This window comes from Eumetopias jubatus, unplaced genomic scaffold (genome assembly GCF_037043125.1).
Source record: "Eumetopias jubatus isolate StellerSeaLion01/CBP00866 unplaced genomic scaffold, mEumJub1_p1.0 scaffold_7, whole genome shotgun sequence".
Lineage (NCBI taxonomy): Eukaryota > Metazoa > Chordata > Mammalia > Carnivora > Otariidae > Eumetopias > Eumetopias jubatus.
The window spans coordinates 28932553-28948113 of NW_028274813.1; the positions used below are offsets into that span (position 1 = coordinate 28932553).

At 45.4% G+C, this 15561-nt stretch overlaps 1 protein-coding gene across 2 annotated transcripts in view; it reads left to right on the forward strand.

Moving 5' to 3' along the window:
- DPF3 (double PHD fingers 3) overlaps positions 1-15561 on the forward strand; it is a 244816-nt gene that overhangs the window by 197680 nt on the left and 31575 nt on the right. Inside the window, exon 10 of one of the 2 annotated variants that reach the window (XR_015768484.1) lies at positions 2854-4644. The exons of the other annotated variant lie outside the window; for it this stretch is intronic. The gene's annotated coding sequence lies outside the window, so the exon portion shown is untranslated. Of the gene's footprint in view, positions 1-2853; positions 4645-15561 lie in introns of those variants that run through there. 2 annotated transcript variants of the gene reach the window in all.

The window sequence follows — 15561 nt, forward strand, 5'->3', positions numbered from 1 at the left end:
TTAGTTCCATAGTCTGTCTTTATCTTTCATACCTTGATGCTAGTCAATTCCTAGGAAGCCCTTCTCTTTGGGTTTGTGTACTGTTTCCTAAGGGCTACAGTCAGGTTATGGATTTGGGTAAGAGTACTATAGAAATGATGTTGCATCCTTCTCAGGGCCTCATATCTGGGGGCACATGATTGATTTATCCCATGATTGGTGACTCAGACATTTGTCCTTTCAGCTCAGGTTCAGGCTAGTATGTTTATATACATTTTCATTCATATATGCCTTTATTTATTTGGTGACTAGAGCCTGAATAACAGTGGCATGCATTTGACTGCTCAGCCCTGTGAAGAATAGGCTGAAGTTAAAGATGGGACCAGTGGATTTGGTGTCCACTGGATTTTTGGCAATCTAGTTGGGCAGACCAGATATTCACAAGTAGTTAAAAATGTGTGAGAGCATCATGGGGTAGTATGTGATTATTTTTGCTGGGCATCACAGTAGTGAGGGAGATTTGTTTGGAGGAAGCCATCCAGATCAACTAAGGGCTCTAGATTGGCTATTGCTATTTAATCTGTAGGCAAGAATGTCTGTTGTCAGAGAGGATGGAGATGGAGCTAACAAAAGGCAGAGCTGGAGATCACAACCTGAACCATGTAAAATGGCAAAATCACAAGTGAAAAACATGCTGAAGTATTGTGCTGTCGTGTTTTGTTCATGCCACTAGTTTGGTGCTTAACATAACATGACTGTAGTCTTTCTCATTCAGCAGATGGTGTGTTCCTTGAGGGCAAAGATGATGTCATTCATGTCCCTTGGACAGTGCCTGACACCATTGTGCCATAATTATTTGTTGAAATAAACTGAGAACTGAGCAATATTTCTGAGCTAATTAGTGGAAGGATTTAGTGTCTCATTCCATACATGGTTGGATGCTCAATAAATAATGTGGACAGAGAGGTTGGAGAGGACATATCTGGACACAGCATCCATTGGTCAAATCAGAAGGGGGCTGGTTCTCCAGGAGCCAGTGAAATAGTGATGGGGGGTCAGGAGGGAGAATGAGGGTGTGAGGAGAGGGGTAAGGGGAAAGTTGAAGATGTGTGGAGGGATGGAAAGGTAGCTTCCTTGAAGGGGACTGAAAGCAGAAGACTGAGAGGCAGTGGGACATTTTCAATAGCCTGCATTTGGCCCACCCAGAGGAAATGAAGGAGGAAATGGATGTTAGGAGCACAAGTTTGGGAACTATTTTCTAGGTGGCTTAAGTGGGGCAAAAGAAGAGTGTGTGTGTGTGTGTGTGTGTGTGTGTGTGTGTGTGTGTGTGTGTGTGTGTGTGTTGGGGGGTCAAGGAGGGAAATTTGAGGAGATTGAAAGGGCATCGGGGTATGGTTATGAGAGACTCACTAAAAGAGTAGTAGCTGATATCTGACTGGAGGGGTCGGGAGCACTGGGAGAGGCACAGAAAGACTTCCGGAGGGAGTGAAAATTTGGGTGCCCAATAAGGGAACACTCGGCAGGCACCTGTGGGAAGTCTGAATGCCAACTAGTTTTATCAGTAGAGTGAAGGGGCTGGAAGCAGGAGGCACAGTGAAGAGATGAGCGCTAGGGAAGAGGACCAGAGTCTGGGAAAGGGTGCCAGGAAAGCAGATCTGAGAGGGGAGACTGGGAGGGTATAGGATGGGAGGGAGGGGAAGGAAATAGGAGCAGATGGAGGGGGAGGGCTTGGTGGTGGGTAGAGGTGAGGCTCTTCTCAGCCTCCCTTTGAAAACATTAAGTAGACAGATAGAGTCTTAGTTTTGGAAGTATCTATACCAGTCTTGTACCCCTGAACAGTGAGTAATGCCTTGGGTATTAGAAAGAAAGATGGAGGAAGGGGGGTTCAAACGAGCCACTCATTTGGTTTTGAACTTTGGTTCAAAGTTCAAAGCCTTGGCCATTTTCAAGTTGGGCCCCTCCTTCCTTTCCTCCCTCCCTCACCACCCAGCCCGACGTGACCTGGGCACTGTTTAGGGGTGCCCAGCTATGTCCTCTGCTTCTGGGGTGAAATGTGATAGTACTTGGTTGTAGTGCTTTCTCCTTTGTGCGGAATACTCCATTCCGAAGACTGAAATAACTTGGCAGATTTCGTTTTGGCTAGAAGTAAAATCCACTCCTGGTTGGTACTTATCCTGGCTAAAAGACCCGTCAGGATTGAACTGCCACCAGGTTCCAAGGCTGGCAGTTGGGATCACTGGGCTAGTTCGGGACTCGAATGGATCTTTGGGCTTGGTTCCCTCCCTCAGTAATTCTGACAGCCTGAAATCACTTGGGGTTGGGGGGTGAGGGTGTGTGCATGAAGCCTCAGGCCCCAGTGGGGCATCCGTTGGGGTTTTTGTAACTGCCACTGGTCCTACACCCTGGAACTACACATTTCCACTTAGGTGACAGGCAGACAGATTGCATCGTAATGGTCCTTCTGGGGTATTTTAACAGCGGAAAGATGCAGCTTCCAAGTAGAGGAGAAAGAACAATAGATTTTGCCAGCCCCCAGTTTTGCTTACTCCACCACCTAGGGACTGAAACTGCAGCCGCATCCTCGCTGTTTCTTGTGTCACCTGGTTGTCCAGGCGCAGCTGACCTGCCCGATTGCTGGCTGATCTCGTGCTGCTGGTGCTCACGGCACAGGAGACACCGGCCTGGCTCTCCTTGCCCATGGCCGTGGTCTCATTAGCATGGCCATAGGTAGTACGATCTCTTCCCTCCTTCCTTTGTTTTCCTTTTCAATTCATTTCATTTCCACCACCCCCTTAATTTTAATCTTTCCTTTCTTTAGGTAGTTGTCCTGTACTGTTGTTTTTGTTTTATCTTTTGTTGCCTTTCCCTCTGCAGTCAACTCTATGACCTGGGGACTCCGGCATCCTCCAAGCAAGCCATTTCCGAAGAGAGTGACAAGAAGCCACGTTGATTTGTGCCTCCTTCTTCTCCTCCTTCCTCTTCCCTTGCCTGGCCCCCTCCTGTGCGTGTGTTTCAGCCAACACAGGAGCCTGGATTGTGGAAACGCCTCCAGCGCGACTCAGCTCAGCTCAGAGGAGTCTCGGGAATGGCCTAAGTTTGTGCAATAAGAAGATTTTTTTTTTTCCTTTTTAAAAATTCTTCATTACATTTTCTTTAAGTGTCTGTGAGAAAGTACCCAGGTCAGACTGGAATTGCTCTACAATAGAAATAACTAAACACGAACAAACTGACGGAAAAAAAAGAGTTAACTATTTTATTTATTTCAATATTTAAAAGAAAAAAGTGCTGACGTGGCACAGTATTTTTGTTTAAAGTACCTTCTACTTCGAAAGTTAAAAGCAATTTTGTGAAGACACGAAATCAAAAGAGTACTTAATGTAAAATAAAGACTGCATATTAACTCTAAGGAAAAATACCCCACATTTTTAATAAGAAAATAAAGATCAACTCTGCTCTCTCAGGCTTTTAAAAAAGCCATTCATGTATGTGCTTTAGATATTTTTATTTCTGCGAGTTGGATGTGGTAAGTGAGGAGTGATTGGTTTTTTTTTTCCTTCTTCAAAATTCTATTGAAAGTGTTGGTGATGTTATGTGGTTATGTGTTAAGACGTGACCGAAATAAATTAGCCACAAAGGCTATCAGCAGTCTCTCCGCCCCTGCCCCCTGCCAAAAAAACTCCTTTCCCCACCCCCCTCCCCATAGGCAATCCCCATTTATCTGGATGTCAATAAGCAGCTCGCCTTCTGGTCGTCATGTCTGATGAGGCCTAGTTCAGAAAGGAATTCCATCTAGTGATTAACCATATCTCTGCGAGGGCAACATTTTCAAATACAGACAGCTTTGTTTAAAATAATGCAGTGAAGAAAGAGAAAAAAAAAAAGATGACAAAATATGCATCAGCTGAGATGATGTTCATTTGGTCACCTAACAACTTCCAGAGGAGACTTGCAGAGGGAGCCTTCTGCTGAGCTGGCTTTAGGGGCCCTAAAGTTCTAGAGGGTCTCCAAGGACGAGGAAGGCCAACCTGAGTGACAGAAGCCTCAAATTCAGTTGCTCGTGAGGGTAAAGGAGAAAGGCTCATTTTCTAACATGTTCCCTTGTGGCCATGTGGGTGGCAGTGAACGTGATGGCCTAAGAAATGTTAATTCAGCTCTGTGTCTGTGGCCTAGGGACGGAGCTGGGCTGCCTGGCCGGGCTACTCCGTTCTATTCCACATCTTCTGCATGTCCATGCTCTTGACCTTCCCTCACTTGCAAGCAGAATCATCATCATGAACATACAGCCTAACGCCGGATATTCCCGTCAGTGAGTCCTTGAGTGTCCGTGTTACTGAAATGGGTCTGAGCTTGAGAATCTCTCTTGCCTTTGAAAGGGGAGATTGGATGGCACAGACTTCCTGCTAGCCCCTTCAGCTTTCTCATTCAAGGCCAGTCCCGGGAGGAGCTCACCAAGGGTGTCTTTGTATCCTGTAGCCCTTTTCGGTGACATTTTCTGATAGAAAAGGTCCCTTTTCAAAATGCTAATAATTATAATAATAACCCACTCTCCAACCAACTCCCGCAAGTTATAATGTGTAGAATTGTGATAAAGCTTTGCATAATGTAGGGTTTGTATCAAATTTGTGTAAGTTTCTGTTAAATAAAAGCCTGTTTCCAATGCTCCTATAGCATCTCTGTAAATTTTGCTTTACCGACCTCATCCTACTTGAGTTTGACTTTCATACCATCTTGAAAGGATTCTGCCCACTTGCATGCCCAAGCTGTGTCGAACCTTATTGTTTTATTGAGAAGCACGGTGCAGAACAGCAGTTGCCGCTGGCTCGGCTGACGGGTGGTCGGCTTGGGAAGTGAATGGTGCCCAGAGTTGGTGCCAGTACCTGCTCTCTGAGTCCAGAGTTGCTGCCATCCACCCATCATCACCACAGCCATTGTCCCCCTCTCCATGGAGAGCCTCTTTATGTGTCCAGACTTGATACACCTGTCGAATGTTGCCGTTATATCTGTGCCAAGAACGGTTTGGCATAAGAGCGCAAGATTTAGTGTGTGCTTGGAAAAATCTGGGAGGTTAATGTTTCCATTGCCTGAGAGGTGTTCTTGGTGTAGTGTCCCCAAGCTGCCAGTTGGTAAGGCTGTCAACCCTATGATAGGTTTCTGCTTGTGCGTGGAAGTGAATACTCTTCTAGGATGGGCGCTCTAGGTCAGGTGGAACCAGACCAGCCTTTCAGGCCGCGTCTTGCCCTCTGAGCATTGTCACATTGTGACATTTTTTATGGGCTTATAAGTTCACCTAGCAGTAGAAAGCTCCCCCCACCCATAAACCCTCCTTAGGCTTTTGTTTTCTTTTTATTATCATAAAATACGCATTACATAAAATTTACCATATTAATGTTCAGTGGCATTAAGTACATTCACACTGTTGTACAACTATCACCTCCATCCACCTCCAGAACTTTTTCTTCTTCTCCAGTTGAAACTCTGTGCCTATTAAACAGAACCCCTCATTCTCTCCTCTCCTTAGCCCTTGGCTACCACTATTCCACTTTCTGTCTCCGTGAATTAGGCTACTCTAGGTATCTCATGTAAGTGGAATCCTACAGTATTTGTCCTTTTGTGACTGCCTTATTTCTCTTAGCATGATGTCTTCAAGATTTGCCTCTCTTGTAGCAGGTGTCAGAATTTCCTTCCTTAAGGCTGAGTGATAGTCCATTCTATGCATATACCACATTTTATTTATCCATTCATCTGTTGATAGATCCTTGGTGTAAATAGAAGGTTTTGCACATTTATTACATATCACCCACTTCCTATAGTGACTTAAATTTGAGACACTAGACCCCATTCAGAGGTCACCAACAGGATTAAATATCTTCTTAGGAAGGAAGTGATTGCACCTGAAGTCTTCCTTCTAATTTACGCCCTAGAAAAGGGTACCTTGATTCTAATGGGCAAACATTCTGTATGTAAAGTGTATCTTACCTCATGACTAAGGCTTTCTTTGTAGGTATTGTCTTTGGGCTGCTTTTAGGGATAAGATGTCTAGCATGCAGCTGTAGTGTCAGTATAAATAACTAAGGATTAGAGGGGACCCAGCAGAATCAGTGGTCTTTAATGATGGCCCATGAGGGTAGGGAGGCTCTTTTTCAAATGGTAGTAAGTTGCTGGCAAAGCATACATGTGCTCTATGTCTGTAGATGGTCACTAATCAAGAGGGAGGGGAAAAGTATACACGTGAACCAAAGAATGACAAAGAAAAAAATCACTCCAAATATATTTGGAAATATATTAGCTCATGTCAAATGTTAGTTCTGGGGTAAAATTCAGATGCCTACAGAGCAGGTATCTTCAGTGAGTGAAGCAGGACAGGCATGAGAAAATTAACAGTGCCAAGGAGAGGGGGCAGCCCTTGATACTCAGCCTTAGGACATAGGTAGACCCTAGGCAGTGGTAGGGAGTGTATGGAGCCAGACAGCACCCACGCTTTGAATGGGATAGCTGCTACCAGCTCAAGGGATCCTACCTGCAGGCATGGGGACTAGGGTTCTCAGGTCCCAAGTTTCTCAAGAGGGACCAAAAATTCAGAAATTTTGGTGAGATCTCCCCAAAATGTTGGTAGTAAATTGAAAACACTGAAAATCAGTTTTGTGTGGACTAAACTAAATGGGAGTGTGTGCCAGACACCCTTTGATGACTTTGAGACAGCCTTCCCCAAGGGCTCCAGTCTAGGTAAGGTTGAAGTTGAGGATGGAAGGCCTTGACCAAACTCCTTCACTTTACCTATGGATGTGTCTAATGGTAACCTGACTTAGAATTGTTACGTGCTGGGAATGGGCCCCTGGGTCGGTCTCTGGGTGGAGCTAGGTCATTATTAAGCACATTAGGGATTCAGAATGAAATTCTAGTAGAAGATATTACCCTATCCACTCCCTCTCTCTCTGCATATGAATGAAAGAGTTTCTCTTTGAAACCCTGGGTGTGGCTATACATTGAAAGATATATATATATATATATTATATATATAATATATTTTACATATATATTTTTGTTTATTTATTTCAGAGAGAGAGAGCTTGTACATGAGAGAGCATGCAAGCATGGGGGCGCAGAGGGAGAAGTAGAACCCCACTGAGCAGGGAGCCCAATGCAGGGCTTGATCCCAGGGCCCTGGGATCATGACATGAGCTGAAGGCAGATGCTTAACTGACTGAGCCACCCAGGCGCCCCAAAGATATGCTTTTTATTCTTTATCTTTACTTCACTTTATTCTCATTGCTGACCAGTCATCTGTTATATCACATTCCTTTTACCCTTCTTTTCTAAGATTTGCAAATTACTCCATGTGACCAAAACTCAATGCAAGTTTTATTGTATCCCCAAAAGAGCAAATTTAGAACTTGCTTTGATTAAAAGAAATATATATATATTTTAAGGTACATTAAAAAAGGATATATATAAAAGTATATATACTTTTACATATATATTAAAAAAGTATATATGTGTGTGTGTATATATATATATATATATATTTTTTTTTTTTTTTGGAGAGAGAGAGAGAGTGGGGAGGGACAGAGAGAAAATCTTAAGCAGGCTCCATGCCCAGGGCATAGCTTGACATGGGACTTGATCTTATGACCCTGAGATCATGACCTTGAGGCAAAATCAAGAGTCGGACACTTAATTGAGCCACTCAGGCGCCCCTAAATAAATATATATTTTACAAAGTGTTCTCTGAAATGAGATGCATAGAAGATATAAAATACTGAAAGGAAATTTAAATAAAAATTCGGGAGGAATATACATATTTTTATTATATATTTTTACATAAATATATATGTATTTTAAAGATTTTATTTATTTGAGAGAGAGAGAGAGAGAGCATGGGGAGGGGCAGAGGGGGAGGAAGAGGGACAAGCAGACTCTGCACAGAATGCAGAGCCCAATGCGGGGCTTGACCCCAGGACCCTGAGATCATGAGCTGAGCCGAAACCAAGAGTTGGATGCCCAACCAACTGAGCCACCCAGGTGCCCCTATGTAAATTTATATTTTATATAAAAATATATATGTCATTCCAGAATTTTTGTTATTTAAATTTTTCTTAGGTATTTCACATCTTATATGCATCTTATTTCAGAAGACACTACAACGGAGAACAGGTTTCATGCAAAGTAGTATATGCAAGAACTAGTCACTTGGGTCAGGGTTGTTTTCTTGCTTTATTTTCTTTGGTCCAGAAGAGAAGGAGAAGGCTATTCTGAATAAGCAGTTTGTTTTCCTCATGCTTTATAACAGGGGCTTTGTAAACTTTTCCTGTAAAGGTCCAGATAGTAAGTATTTCAGGCTTTGCAGGCCAGATGTCTGTTGCTACTCCTCAGCTCTGGGGCTGTAGCATGAAAGCCACCACAGACAATATATAAATGAATGGGCACAGCCATGTTCCTATAAAACTTGATCTACAGAAATAGGCAGCTAGCTGGTCAGATTTGGCCCATGGGCCAGAGTTTGCTGATCCTGACTCAGAAATAGAGAGTATTACACTGTTAAATTGGGAGGTGGTGGTGGTATTTAAGGCCTTTTTGAAGCATCAGGACTAAGAGAAGAATTTCACATCACCAGGTGAAGGGCAAGAGGTGCATTGCATGATCAGTAATGTAAGCTGTGTTGAGGCCTATACCCAAAAATGTTTTTGAGCCAAAAATTCCATCGCAAGATGTTAGAAAGCCATTATTAGATTTTCTAGTTTTGGTGCTGAGTCCAAACTACAATAGTACAGGGCTTACCAAAAGTACCTATAAATAATCCAGCCAGTCGACATGCTAGCCATACGCAATGGCGACTCTTGGAGGCATAATGACTAACATCATTCATCTCTACCAACTTAAGCATGAAAAAAGGCCAAATGTAAAAGAGCTGAATTCAGGCAAATGGCTCCTAGAAGCTAAGTGAACATAGACCATGGTTTGTATATGAGGTAAATGATAAAGGACATTTAGTAGAGCCCAGCTTGGGAGGTGTGGGGTTGTTGCAGTTAAAGAAATGGCCTCTTTCTGGTTCTCCAATGGCTGTGGCTTCCTGAAATTGTTAGTGATGAGGTGTTGAGGATGTTGCCGAGGTGCATTTCTTCCTGAGCGCTCCAATGCTTGTGGTCATATTCAGAAACAGAACACTTCTCCTACTCAGTACCTCACATCCCCAAAGAACCGACGAGTAATTGTCTTCCCTAGATGGTAATGAAGATTCCTGATACCAGATCTACTACAGAATTCAAACCTTCTTCCAAGTTAGTGTGGGATGAGCCTGACGGGTGGCCTATGAGCTAGTCATGCCAGGTGGCAGCTGCCTTGCCAAATGGATCAAAGAGATGCTCTTTAGACATCGTGAGAGGATACTTCATTGTTTGGAGAGAATGAGCAACTTTTCAGATTTCAGGGTGTGTGTTAGGGGTGCTTATTGCTAAGTCCCCTGAGTTACTTCCAAGTTTTCTTAATAGGGTTCAGGTTTGGGATCAGTATGTTGTATGTCTGCTCCATTTGCGCCAAGCTCCACCCCGTGATCATACCTGGGGTCATCCAGATGTTCGCATTTAGGCACTGACTAGAAGGAGGAAGATTCTAGTTAGAAAACAGTATGTCTTGTATTTTACATAAATATGGTGTCAGTAGCACAATCCCGTGGTTACCTGATCTTTCCTTCCACCAGAATAGGAACTACTTCGGTGTGAGCTGATCACAGTGGGTATCAGTGGTTTAGTACCCACTTGACTGATGTGATTATGGGGACTGTGCTGTTAGGGATCACCTGGCAGGACACCATCATCACTGAGATGGACCTGGAAGTTCTAGCGGAACTAGCTGAAGGAGCAGCGTGCTGTTTATTTTTGAGTTAGCCTGATGCCAGGCTGTGTTATGTTGGGCATAATGTGCAAGGGCTGGCAAGTATTTCTCCACTTCTACTCAATATTTGACACCACTGTGTTTGAATTAGCTGAAAATAACTGGGAGAACGAAAAAGTACAGAAAAGAATATTAGCAATAATTAAAGGGATGAACAATAAAGCCCTTTAAGAAAAGGGGAAAGGATTTGGGGTTAACTTGGGGGAGAGGATTGTGGTCACTTAATTACTATTCTTATGTGCATCATTGAGAAAAAAGACGCTGATCTTTTTGGTCTCTAGAGAGGACAAGAGAAGTAGGGGCTTAGAACACACTGACAAACAGTTCCTCAAGAATTTTTGACTATTGAGGCTGATATGACCTCACTGATAGCCAAACACTTCTGCGTAGGAGTGAGGGGTGTGGGCTAGATGACCTCTCAGGGTCTCGTCAAGTTTGGCAATGCTTTGAATTGTAGCTGGGGAACCTGCAAGAGTTAGTGTCTGACTCACCACCCAGGAGTGGGGAGGCACGGGGAGAATTGGTCTTATGAATGTGTATTGTGATCATTAACCAAAATTACATTTCTGGGCTGGTTCCTATTCATACCGAAGCAATGTCCCAAGGCTGTATGGGGACTTCCATTGTTTGGGTAATGTGAGACACCAGCTGGAAAGTGAATGCAGTGGCAAGAGACATTTTCCTCCAGAGAAATGTTAAATATGTAAAAAATGAACAGCGAGAAGCAATTGGAAAGGACAGTAAGGCTAAAAGGCCACAAGGGAAAATAATTCTTCTGACAACTCCTTCTGAGTTCTGAGTTCCAAACCGGTTCTCATCTCATTGGGCTCCACCGTGTCCAGTATCATCCTCGGGCCATGGAGTTTGTCCTTGCTCATAGGACCCGGATATGATTCTCAGCTTGATTTTGGTTGAACAACTTCACTAATATTCATGGTTGTCTACTCCCCTCTCCCCAACTTAGTAGGTAGGGGAAGAAAGATCTTATTAAAAGATAAAGTTAATTTTATATTTATACGTATAAAACAAAAATTCTGCTTGGGAAAGTCTGTGGTCAGGGTTCTTTCTACATTAACATAGAAAAGAACTCCTATCGTTTTGCTCTGTGTTTGATTTGAAGAAGTAGGAGGGATTGTACAGTATTTTTTGGTGTGTGAAGTCAACTTTCTGAGGACCCGAAATATAAAAGAGGTTGGGATCGGGGAGAGCTTGTATAAGAAGGGGTGAAGGAGGGGCGTGAGGAGTAGCTGGCATGAGCACTTAGGCTGAAATTTCTCCCTGGCTGAGTTATGGGTTCAAAGAGACCGGCAGTTTCTAATCCTGAAAAGTTCTTTAGTTAAAATAGATTGTTTTCCCTCTGTAGACATCAACCTTTTGTCCGTAATTGAAAAATAGATCAATACGTTTTGACCGCATACTGTTACTTTGTCTAACGACCCTCCAGTTATTGGTTTGCTTTATGCTCCTGATCAATTAATCAAACATTTATTGAATGTCTTCTATGTTGCAATACTGTGCTCAGTTTTACAGGGCATAAAAGAGTCGAAACAAATTTCCGGGGGTACTTTCTATGTGCTAGTCACCAATAGGCTTCTTATAGATGTTAGCTTGTTAAAGCTGTCTATCAGTCTTTTCAGGTTCAGATTACTATTCCTATTTCACAGATATGGAAGTTGAGACTCAGGGAGATTGAGTTGACAATGGTAGTAGTCACGGCTGTAAATGTCTGATTTTCTGGCTCTGACTCTCTCCACTGTGTAAGTCGTCTTTTCTGTTCACAAAGAGAGGAGACAGGTGGTTAGCATATTATTCAAGACAAGACCATTTATAATTAAGTGCCAAGTTGGTACAAAATGTGAGTGCCACCCGGGCTGAGCAAAGGGAGTTTCCAGCACAGGCGGCAGTGGCAGGGGAGGTCTTCGTGGGACGATGAGTACAGTTGGGGTGAGCAAAGAGAAGACAGGCCACTGAAAGTGGGAAGTACCTGAGCCAAAGCGCAGCGGTGTGAGCAGCACGGTGGGGTTGCAGCCAGCGTGAGATGAGCCTGAATGGAGTGGGGGAAGGTCCTGGGCTGTGGAGAGAAGTCAGAGGAATGTACATAGCATCCTGGCATGGTGAGGCCTGATCCACAATGCGGGAAACAGGAATGGGAGGAAGTCAGTGTGTCCTGGGTTCTTGAGCGGGATGAATGTGATGTTTGGGATGGCTGAATGAGGACAGCCAAACTACACGTCAAGAAGTTTGGGTTCATATACTCTTCCCTACCAGACTGTCTCTGACCCTGTTGTGACTGTAGGATCCTAGCCCTTGCGGGGGGAAAGAAGTGGTTAGGACTCCTTCTAAATGACCTGTGACAGAAGCCCAGTGTATCCTGTCTTGGCCAAGCATCAAGTGATGCTTGGCCAACTGATGAAACGTTCGTCTTGCTGGGTATCAAATAATTCTGTGGGCTTTTTCTACCAAGTATTATTCTGAAACCATCTTCTAGTATCTCCTGGTTTGTAACACATTTGAAGAGGAGTATGGGATATCCTGGGAGGCTGGTTGGCCCCAGAGAGCTTTGTATCTAAGAGATTGAAATTTGGGATCAAATCAATTTTGTCCTTTTCGTCAAGGTGGAGACTTTATTTGAAAAAGTGCCCTTTAGACCTACCGGTCACTGAATGTAGTTGAGGAAAATCAAGGAAAGGAGGCTCAGATTCTGGCCATTGCCTTGGTTTGGGTGTGCAAGCTCCTGGTAACCATTGCCTGTTTGCACTTTGCTGCTTTTCATGTGGAGGAATCAAGAAGACCCGAGATTACAGTTCCTGAGTCCTCACCTCCATTTCTACCTCCCGTGCTCATGTCTCCCCATTTCATCTCATCGGTGGGTTCTTCGCTGGCCCCCAGGGCTGAAAGAGGTGTAGCCGTGTGGGGGGAACATGCATCATGAGTCCAAAGAGTAGGGCCATCTTCTCTACTTGGCCAAGAACGGTTGGCACTTCCACCATGCTCTCAAGGTTAGTTCCCTGGCAGCCTAGTCGGGTTACTGTCCCACTTAGCAGATGCATGGGCCAAAACTCAGCAGGGTTAGGTGACATGGTCAGAGCCAGGGGGAAGGGCGGGGCCCGGGCTAGACTCTAGATCTCTAGTGCATTTGCTTTTGCTTATTATTTGCCTGTAACGTTCAGTGGCACTTATGTTGGTGGGGGCATGCCCTGAAGTGGCAGAGACCTGGACTGAAAATGTCACCTCCCAGCACAGAATTGAAACCCGCGATAGAGGAATATCCATCTTCCCTCTGAGAAAAGCAAAAACAATTGGATGCCAGCTTCTGGATCCACTTCACTTCCCCCTGCCATCTCCACGGTCCGCCCCCGCTGACGTTTATGCAGCACCTGGGCCTCCTATGGCCCCGTCTCACCAAACCCTGTCAAATTCTCTCTTCCCTTCATCTGCCTTTGACTGCATCGATGCTGCAGATTGGGTAGGGCCAGTGCGCTGGGGCCAAATGTTAACTGCATCCAGTGCAGTGTTCTGTGTCTGTTTCATGCCTCCACCTACATCACCTACATATTGACTTGAAATTTCACTGTGTGCCCTGCAGGAAACACCCCAGGCCTGCCTCTAATGGCACATTAGATCTATCACAGGCAGCTCTCAGAGTTGATTTTGCCCTACAGAGGTTGAGAAGGTTGGCTTTAAAAAAGAAGTCCCTGCCTGGTGATTGGCGCAGAGAGAGATCTTCCGAGACAGCAACTTGCCCTTCCTGCTCCCTCTCCATTAATTCCAGGAAACTCTGCACCTCGCCCTCCCCTGCCCCCATCTTCTGGTCTCTGCTGTGCTAATCACAGCTCATTTCTGCTGCATGCCTCATTTGGGGGAAGAGCACTCCAGGGCTCCCAAAATGTGAAGAGGGAAATTAAGGATGGTTGGCCAAATGAGTCAGCCCACCACCACTGGGACAGCCCTCCTCCCTGGGAAGGCCCCTGTGCCTTGTTTCAGGGTTTACTGGGAGAGGGTTTCCCCTGGGGCTTTCCCTCTGGACTAGATGGGGTTTTGTATTGTAAGGGAGAGAAGGGGCACCAGGTTCCCTGAGCAGCCATATGCCATCACACGTTCTCTAGTCTTGTCATCTCCTCTAACAACCCTGGGTTGTTGGGCCTATTTTACAGCTGAGGGAAAGAGGAGGAGAAATGGCAAGTACTGATCTGCTTTGACTTCAAAAGCCGGTGCTCTTTCCTTCCTTTCTAACCATCGGCCAGGGAGGGGGACCCTTCTGCATTCTCCTCCCTCATTTCTTAAACCAAGAGCTCTGGGCTTCTGTTCATTCTGGTTTCCTCTCCCCCAACCTCCTCTGTGAAACTTTACTTTTTTTTTTTTTTTTAGTAACAAGAGTCCTGCTGGTTCCTGGGAGAATCCATCCTGGCCGGGAGTCCTGTTACCCACTGGCCGGTCAGCATTGTGGGTTTTGCCAGTATGCTAATGAATCTACGTTTCCCAGCAAGGGCTGACTGGGTCATTGCAAAGAGCCAGCTGCCCTGGCCAGGCTCCCCAGTGCCAGGCAGTTCTGTGGGACCACTTTAGGTGTCTATGCATCTGTCGGGAGGGGAGCGAAGAGCTTCCTCTCAATCCCAGATGCGGTACTTTTCCTCTCCTGGGACTTCTTTGCTTCTCATTACCTCATTTTAAGGCTCCAGGCATCATTTGGTTGATCTGCTTCAAAAGAAATCCATTCTCCATCTTTGTAAATAAGGAATCCAACCTGGTATATTAGTCAGATGAACTCCAAAGTTCCATGATACCATTTTGGTGAGAAGGTGACATTAACCAAACAACCAAACCTATCTTTTTCTTCCGTCCCCCTCTTTGCTTGCCTTATTCCCATTGTCCAGAGGAATGTTTCTGAGAATGGTCTTTTTTCTGTGAAAGCCTTTAGAGTTATCCCCTTCTGGACACTTCTCTTACCCAGGAGGCCGTGGAAAAGGGAGCTGGGTGCAGAATGGACAGTACCCAGGAATAGTTTGGCCCCAGGGTTTTGATGTGCACTCATCCTTCCGGAAGGCAGGGTCAGGGAGGAGTCAGCTGGTGAGGCCCCAGGGGCTCTCTTTTGCTGTGGTGGCTGAACTGAAGCAGAGGCGGCCCCAGGAACAGGATGCCATGATTCCAGACCACCTGAGTTACACTCCCAGGAGCGAGTCCACACTGTAGAAAGACCTAGGAGACGCGGGTTAACCTTCCAGCCTCGCTGCTACCTTGTCCCGTGGCTCTGGGCTGGTCACTTCACCTTGTGGGGGCTCAGTGTCCTCAGGTGTTGAGAGAAGGGGTTGGACCGGGTGGTCCTAGGCTCACCGTGGTGCCGACGGTCAGAGGCTCTGAGGAGACTGAGTGAGGAACCCATGAGGGAGTGAGCTGGTCTGACAAACTGCTTTGCATTTTAACTGCGGCTTTTTGGAAGTCAAGTTTTTAAGCCACGGGGGTCAGTTCACTGGTGGAAGTTCCAGGCACCGTTCCAGGGGTTTGGGAAAGAGAGATGGCAGTTTGTATCTTACCCTGCCCCCCGTTCCCGGTTACGCTGCGGGAGCCGAGGCCTCCTCTGTCCTCTCTGCCCCCCCCCCCCCCCCCCCCCGTGAATCCCTGCCCGCCCACATCCATCCATCTCTTCCCCTGGAGAGGGAGACGGAGAACTGACTGGGTTGGGTTAGACCGGGCATC